Below are 9,017 nucleotides of genomic sequence, written 5' to 3'. Positions count from 1 at the left end.
AGCCGATAGGTGATCTGCACTTTCTCCCATACAAGGCCTCATACGGCGCCATCTGAATACTCGAGTGGTAGTTGTTATTATAGGCAAACTCAATAAGTGGCAAATGATCATCCCAGCTACCCCTGAAATCAATAATACAGGCCCGTAACATATCTTGTAGTTTCTGAATGGTACGCTCGGCCTGTCCGTCAGTCTGAGGATGGAATGTTGTGCTAAGACTCACTTGTATCCCCAGTCCCTCCTGGAAGGATCTCCAGAAGTTAGCTGTAAACTGGGCTCCTCTATCGGAGAGGATAGCTATGGGAACCCCGTGTAGTCTCACTATATCCTTGAGGTATAACCTAGCATAGTCCTCAGCTAAATAAGTAGTCCTGACAGGAAGAAAGTGGGCTGCGTTTGTCAACCTATCAACGATAACCCAAATAGAGTCATATCTTCGCGGAGTGCGAGGTAAACCTGTGACGAAGGCCTTATTAATTACCTCCCATTTCTAGGTTGGAATCTCTATCTCCTGTAATAATCCAGTGGGCTTCTCATGCTCGACCTTAACCTGGTAACAATTCAGGCACTGAGCAACAAACTCCGCTATATCATTTTTCATGCCATCCCACCAATACAAATATCTGAGGTCATGATACATCTTCGTTGACCCTGGATGAATAGAATAATGGGCATAGTGTGCCTCCCCCATAACTTGGTCAGCCCAACAAACATCACTCTAAACTTATAATGCCCGTATCGGGTCCGGAATGCAGTCTTCGAAATATCTACCTCCTTTACCCGCACCTGGTGATAACTTGACCGCAAGTCTATCTTCGAGAAACACTTAACACCCTGCAACTAGTCAAATAGATCATCAATTCTGGGGAGGGGATATCTATTCTTTATCGTCACTTTATTCAGCTGCCTATAATTGATACACATCCGCAGCGACCCATCTTTCTTTCTCACAAATAGTACCGGTGCTCCCCAAGGTGATGTACTGGGCCTGATGAAGCCCTTTTCTAATAAATCTCCCAACTTCTCCTTCAACTCTTTTAGTTCAGCAGGTGCCATCCTATATGGAGGAATAGATATGGGTTGAGTATCTGGCAGCACATCTATAGTAAACTCTATCTCCCGTTCAGGAGGAAGGCCTGGAAGTTCATCTAGGAATACATTTGGAAACTCGCTAACTATCGGCACTGACTGAAGATTTGGCGCCTCTGCCTTCAGGTCATGCACCCGAACTAGATGATAAATATAACCCTTTATGACCATCTTCTTTGCCTTGAGTTATGAAATAAACTTACCCCACGGCGATGCTTTATATCCCATCCACTCTATAACTGGCTCTCCTAGGAACTGAAATCGGACTATCTTGCCTCTACAATCAACGTTAGCATAACAAGAAGCTAACCAATCCATACCCATAATAACATCAAACTCAGTCATATCTAGCTCTATCAGATCTGCCTTGGTGTAACGGCTATATATAATCACCGAACAATCTCTATATACTTGCCTTGCTATAACAGAATTTCCTACCGGTGTAGCTACCTCAAATGGTTCTATCGATTCAGGTTTTATCCCAATTCTACAAGCAATAAAGGGAGAAATATATGATAATGTGGAGCCTGGGTCTATCCATGCATACACGTCTCGAGAGAAAATCGATAGTATACCTGTAACCACATTTGGTGACGCCTCCCGATCCTGTCTACTATCTAAAGCATATATGCGGTTCGAAGGACCGCTAGAACTAAAAGATCCACCATGACCTCTACCACGGCCTGCTGGTACCTGAACAGCCTACCCCATAGGGCGCATAGCTACAGAAGAAAATGAACCAGCAACCGACCCAGTGGGCTGAACCCTACCACCTGAACCGCCCCCATACGGACACTCTATCATAATATGGCCTTGATTGCCACAAGAAAAGCAAGCACCTGCAACGAGACGACATTCCCTAGAATGGGGCCGACCACACCGAGAGTACCGAGGCAAAGGTGGCCTCGACTGATTGAAACCTTTGTTCATCTGCGAACCCGAAGCCTTGGAGCTCTGACCGGCTCCTGAATATCCTGTGCTGTCAAACCTTCTACCTGTAAACTGTGGAGGTGAACTCTGTGCTGGCTGGGACGGATATCTAATATGCTGCTGAGGCTGCCCACCTCGAAACTCGCCAGGATAGCCAGCCGATCTGGCCCTCTTATGTTGGCCTCTATCATAATATCTATCTGCCTGGCGTCCTCTGTGTCGATCCTCTACCCCCTGTGCATATGCCTGTACCCGGGCAATATCCATACCTGGCTGAAGAGCCACTACCATACAATCATCAACCAAATAACGATCCAACCCCATCACGTACCAAAGCACTCTATCCACCATATCAGCTACAATAGTGGGTGCATATCTAGCCAACGAGTCAAACTCTAGGCTATACTCTCGAACACTCCTGCCCTCTGCCTCAACTGTAGGAATCTATCAACTTTAGCTCGCCGCATCTCTAGAGGCAGAAAGTGGCCAAGGAAGGCCTCGACAAACTCATCCCATACTGCTGGAGGAGCATCCTCGCCCCTAGACAACTCCCACGACTCATACCAATTGATAGCCACAACCCACAATCGATACAAAGCTAAATCAACAGACTCAGTCTCAGAAGCCTTGATTATCCTCAACGTACGCTGCATCTGCCGAACGAACTCCTGCGGGTCATCCTCGGGCTTCGACCCGAAAAACTCTGGCGGATTACAGCTTAAGAAGTCACGGGCTCTCAAACTGTCATATTTATCCATCAGGTCAACCTCTAGTCCATGCCTGCGAGCCTGTCCTGCCACTAATCTGGTGAGCAACTGAACTGCATCTCTCATGGATCTATCCTCCACCCCTGGCTGAGGAGCTGGAGGCTCAGGTACTGGAACCTCGGGAGCTGGCGGTGGAGCCGCCCCCTGACCTGGAGCTGTCGCTGTCCTAGGTTCCCCTAGAAGTGTCGGTGTAGCAGAACTCGCGGACTGGAACACAATCTCAGGCATAAACTGGGCACGAGCCCTAGTAACTCTCCGAGTCTGGCTAGTATCCCCTGTTACCGATTTTCCCTTCTGGGCAGCTGTCGCTCTCTTTGGAGGCATAGTTGTAAACATAATAGTCTGTTAGGAAGGGATTATCCTGATAATATAGCTCTATCGCACAATCTAGGATAAGAAGAAAAGATGACATCCTAAATGTCCTGTAGCTTCCTATTTATAGATGTGGTGCACAACACACCGATAAACAAGACTCTACTAGACACGGTCTGTAAACACTCTGAGGATGAACTGCTCTGATACCACTTTTGTCACGACCCAGCCCCGTGGGCCAAGACTAGTGCCCGAGCTGGACACCCATATGTACCTGTCAAACATAATCGGACTGGTACTATAGGTCCTCAATCAATCACATTGTAATAACATACGCAAGCCGATGAGGCTGCCACTGTATATATCATTATGCTACGCAAGCCGACAAGGATGCCACTACATATCAGTATATTACGCAAGCCGACAAGGCTGCCACTACGAAACGATAGCATATGCAAGCCGGCAAGGCTGCTACAACGACAGAACATCCACAATAAAACTATATAGACACAGCTGATCAAATCTGTATACAACCCACACACATGTCTACAGATCTCTAAGAGTATCAACAGTGAAATATGACGGGACAGGGCCCTGTCGTACCCCTGCACAAACATATACATATATATATCAGAAGGTCTGTACCAAAATCTAGGCTCCGGAACAACGGAGCTCTCCAAAATAGCTAAATAGAAGTCCTAAGCTGGCGGATCACCAAAGCGAGTATCTGCACCTGCGGGCATGAAACGCAGCCCCCCCGAAGAAAGGGGGTCAATACGAGATATGTACTGACTATGTAAAGCATGAAATACAGTAAAGAGGATCATAACCGAAATAGGAAGTGCAGGAGACAAGTATAACATCCAGAATACCAAAACTCTTGCCTCATTAAACATATATCATGCATGTCAATATCATATATCATACCCGGCCCATTATGAGACTCGGTGAATAAAGTCATCATATGCCCTCCTGGCCGCCATAACATATCATCATATCATCATATCATTATATATATATATATATATACCGTAGCCGGCCTTCTAGTGAGGGACTCGGTGAACAATGCAGTGCTACTGTGCACGATAACATACCCGGCCCGGGACTCGGGGAAAGATATATTGAGGCATGCACGAGCAGAGTAGTGAGCAACCATATGCAATTTAAATCATTATCAATACTCAAACAGAGTAAGAAGAAGAGATTAACACCTGAGTATCATTAGCGACAATCATATCAAGTATCCCTCGAATGTCATTATAGTTCATATCAAAAGAGCCTTAGGAATCGTAGACATGAATACAAAATAGCTTATAAAAGTCAAGGACATTAATTGCCGTAGAGTCTCTAAGAACAGGACTCATAAATCACACTCGAAACTTAGGAATAGAATTACCCCAAAGCTCATATCATTCATCACTTAAATCTAAGACATGCCCAAAGAGAGAAGGGACAACTTTACGTACCTGTTAACGACTAATCGCAAACCCGTTCGCTTCGTCGCCCGTTTAGCCTATTTAATATAAAAGTAACGCTATCGTTAGTACTATACTTTCTAGTTCGTAATTCCGCAGCTTATCGCTTATAGAACTTATTCCTTAACTTATACTTTCTCGATTAGGGTGTTTTTGTTAGTTAAGGACTTAACGAAAATCGGGCAGCATTTCCCCTATATATTCGCCTATCTCGAATTCCCAATTATTCCCCTATTAACACAGAAATAGCAACAACAGAGATATACAGACATAATTCTTACAATTCAGCCCATTACAATTCTAACAACCCTACAACCTTTCTTAATCCATTTCAACCCACAATTTTTATACCAACAATTTCCTGCATTTTCTTAATTATAATTTCGTCCAATCCAATTTTAATAATTCTATTCCAACACTATTTACACAATTACACCATAAAATAAGAAAATCTTACCAAATTTTTCTCGGAGGAATTTCTACGCTCAATTGCTCCAATTTTACAATTTCGTCTTCATCAACTTAATATCCAATGTTGCTATCAACCCATTGAACTTGTAATGCACTTGAAATTTTGCTCAAAACATTCAAGAAGAATATTTTCTTCAACACCATGGCTGGCCGAGAGCAGCCATGGAGGAGTTGATGATTTTTTTCTCTTTGATTTTTCTTAAAAATTGAATCAATATGAAAATTTGTTCATCTCATATCCTATATATATGATTGCTCCTAGGAGGACACGTGCCCCCTCCCATATGACTCACTAATCCACTTTCTTGAATATACTTTTTATTATTTTTATTTTTATTTAAAATTTGGGTGGGGCCCACTTTAATAATTAGGCTTAATTAATTTAATTAATCGCTAATTCTTACTTAATAATCTAATAAAAATTAATTAATCCCTAATCTCCAATAATATTTTTACACTAATTAAAACTTATAAACCATTTATGTTCTAATTAAAATTGAAAATTAAAGGTTCCTATTCGTATCCAAAAATGATCCCATCTTTAACTTGAGTCGATTCTCTTGCGAATAACTCGACAAATAAAAAATACGGGATATAACAGGCTATGCTTAAAAAAAAAAAGAATTCCAAGAACAATACGTAAATGGTCTGCATGCTCTGATTCTGTCCGAGAATATACCAGAATATCATTAATGAACACGATCACGAATAGATCTAAGAGAGGCCTGAATACATTATTCATCAAATTAATGAACACTAATGGGGCATTAGTTAACCCAAATGATATCACCCGGTATTCATAATGGCCATATCTCGTTCGGAAGGCAGTTTTGGGAATATCTTCTTCTTTAACTCTCACCTAATAATAACCTGACCTCAGGTCTATTTTGGAGAACCACTTGGCACCCAGTAATTGATCAAACAAATCATCGATTCTCAGGAGAGGATATTTATTCTTTATTGTCACCTTATTCAACTGCCTATAATCGATACACATCCTTAAAGAACCATCTTTCTTCCTTGCAAACAACACTGGTGCTCCCTAAGGTGATGAACTAGGCCTAATAAATCCTTTTTCAAGTAAATCCTTCCATTGTACCTTTAGCTCTTTCAATTCTGCAGGGACCATTCGGTAAGAAGGAATAGAAATAGGTTGGGTGTCTGGCAACACATCAATGGCAAAGTCAATCTCTCTTTCCGGAGGAAGGCCTGGGAGTTCATCTGGAAAAACATCCGAAAATTCATTCACTATTGGAACGGATTGGAAAGTTGGCGACTTTGCTTTGGTGTCATGAACTCGGACTAAGTGATAAATATAGGCTTTAGCTATCATCTTTCTTGTCTTAAGGAAGGAAATAAACCTACCCCTTGGAGATGTTGTATTACCCTTCCATTCAAGCACGGGCTCTCCCAAAAATTTAAATCGAACTACTTTCATTCGGCAATCAACATTAGCATAACATGAGGCCAAGAATAACATGAGGCCAACTAATACATACCCATAATCACATCGAAATCTAGCATTTTAAGCTCAACTAAATCAACTTTAGTGTGGCAGCCACATATTACAATTACAGAGTTTCTGTATACCTGTCTAGCTATCACGGGATCACAAACCAGAGTAGATACCTCAAAAGGTTTAATTGGCTCGGGTTTCACCCCAATATGACCAGCAATATATAGAGTAATATAAGATAGTGTAGAACCCGGATCTATCAATGCATATGCGTCATGGGAAAATACGGATAATATACCTGTAACTATATCCGAGGAGGACTCAAGATCTTGTCGTCCGGCTAAAGCATAGATACAGGGCTGGATACCGCCTGAACTAGATACTCCCCCTCTGCCTCTACCTCGACCTGCTGGAATCTGGGGTGTCTGCCCTGTCGGGCGCACAGAAGAAGAACCAGCCGTTGATCCTGTGGGCTGAACCCCGACTCTACCACTTATCGACAAGCAATCTTGCACCATGTGCCCAACCTGGCCACAGGCATAGCAAGCATCTGAACCTTGGTGACACTGTCAAGAATGTAACTTACTGCACTGACTACATCGCGGCACTGGTGGTCTCCTCTGGTTATAATCACCCCCAAACTGAGAACCTGAGGCTCTCGAACTCTGACCCTGCCCTGATGGAATGGAGCCGTCAAATCTCCTACCTGCAAATCATGGAGGTGCACTAGTCATCGACTAGCTTGAGTGTCTAGGATATGACTGCCTTGATCCCCCTCTATATTCACTACCTGCACCAATAGATCTGGCCCTCTTGCTTTGCCATCTATCAATGTCATGCTCACCCCTTTGTGGATGTTGTTGCCCCTCTAGGTTCTTGGCATGGGCCTGAATACGGGAAATATCCATCCCATCTTGCAATGAAGCCATCAAGCAGTCCTTGAACAAATGTGGCCCTAGGCCACTCACAAATCTGTGCACTCTATCTCCCATGTCAACCACCATAGTCGGAGCATATCTAGCCAGTGAATTGAACTGAAGGCTATACTCTCGGGAACTCATATTTCCTTGTTTCAAATTTAAGAATCTATCCACTCTAGCTCGGCAGACCTCGTGTGGCAAATACTGGCGGATAAAGGCATCTACAAATTCTTGCCAAACTGGAGGATGTGTATTCTCTTTTCTCTCTTCTCTTTATCGGCATCTCTGAAATCATAACACACTATTAGGGAGGAGAAAATCTTATAACACGACTCTATCGCACGATCCCATAAGAAGAAGAATTGTCATTTTCCTAAATGCCCTGTTGCCTCCTGTTTATTAGTGTGGCGCGTAGCACACCATAAATAAGACTCTACTAGACACGGCTCATAGACACTTCCTAGGACTGAACTGCTCTGATACCACTTTTGTCACGACCCGACTAGGGGCTATGACAGGTACCCGGGGCTAACCGCCGAGCACCACTCATTCTACTACTCATCATACTCATACGACGTTCATTCATTAATCTCATGCTTATAATCATGGGAAAACCATTTTCACTTGAAACATATTTACCTTTATATACATAAGCCTTTTGGCTATCAAAATAATATATATACAATGAGGAAATCGAGAGACCATACTACCCACACATACGTATCTACGAGCCTCTACTAGAGTACTAGACATACGAACGGGACAGGACCCCACCGTGCCCAAAATATATATACGGAAAACCATAATCAGAGGCACCTCCAGAACAATGGAGTGCTCCCAAGCCTACTAATAGCTCCTACGAATCTGGATCACCTCCCTGTCTACCTGTGGGCATGAACACAGCGTCCAAAGAGAAAGGACGTCAGTACGAGCATTGTACTGAGTATGTAAGGCATAAACAATAACAATACATCAATGAAATAGGGGAATATCAAATGAAGAACAATCTGCAACTGTCCGTCAGTTTTAACAGAAATACAGCATGCTAAGGTACGGTGTGATCATCATTAGCCCGCGTCCAGGCCTCCCGCGTCCGGGGTAACCATTTCATGCCGCCCACTAGTGGTGTCTGCCCATACCATCTAGACATGGTGTATACACTGCCCACATTAGCGGTGTCTGCCCGGCCATATAGGCACGGTGTAATGTCATCATCATGTACTCATCATAATGTATGCATAGAGACTTAAAGACAACTGTACTTTATCGAGGTGACATAAGGTCGTGAACCCCCGAATCTGTTATGGAGCATTTATAAGCATTCTGCCTCACCTTGAAGGAATTAGCACATAAGGTGAGTGTATACAATAAACAACATCATTGGATCATAGTTAGAATCATTGGCTTTAGGATCTTTAGACTTAACTCATCATCATCACTATCATGCTCATGACATATCTCGTTTCTCTACCTCATGTGAAGCTCTTTATAATCATAGACGCGTAATTGCCGGAATGTAGGAAAGTCATGGGAAAATAAGAGAATTCATGCCATGGTAGTCATGACTTAGAAGGAAGGGGCTAGCCTTACATACCTT

The sequence above is a fragment of the Lycium barbarum genome, chromosome 1 (genome assembly GCF_019175385.1).
Source record: "Lycium barbarum isolate Lr01 chromosome 1, ASM1917538v2, whole genome shotgun sequence".
Taxonomy (NCBI): domain Eukaryota; kingdom Viridiplantae; phylum Streptophyta; class Magnoliopsida; order Solanales; family Solanaceae; genus Lycium; species Lycium barbarum.
The sequence above is the reverse complement of the archived record's forward strand: the minus strand, read 5'-3'. Positions refer to the sequence as shown.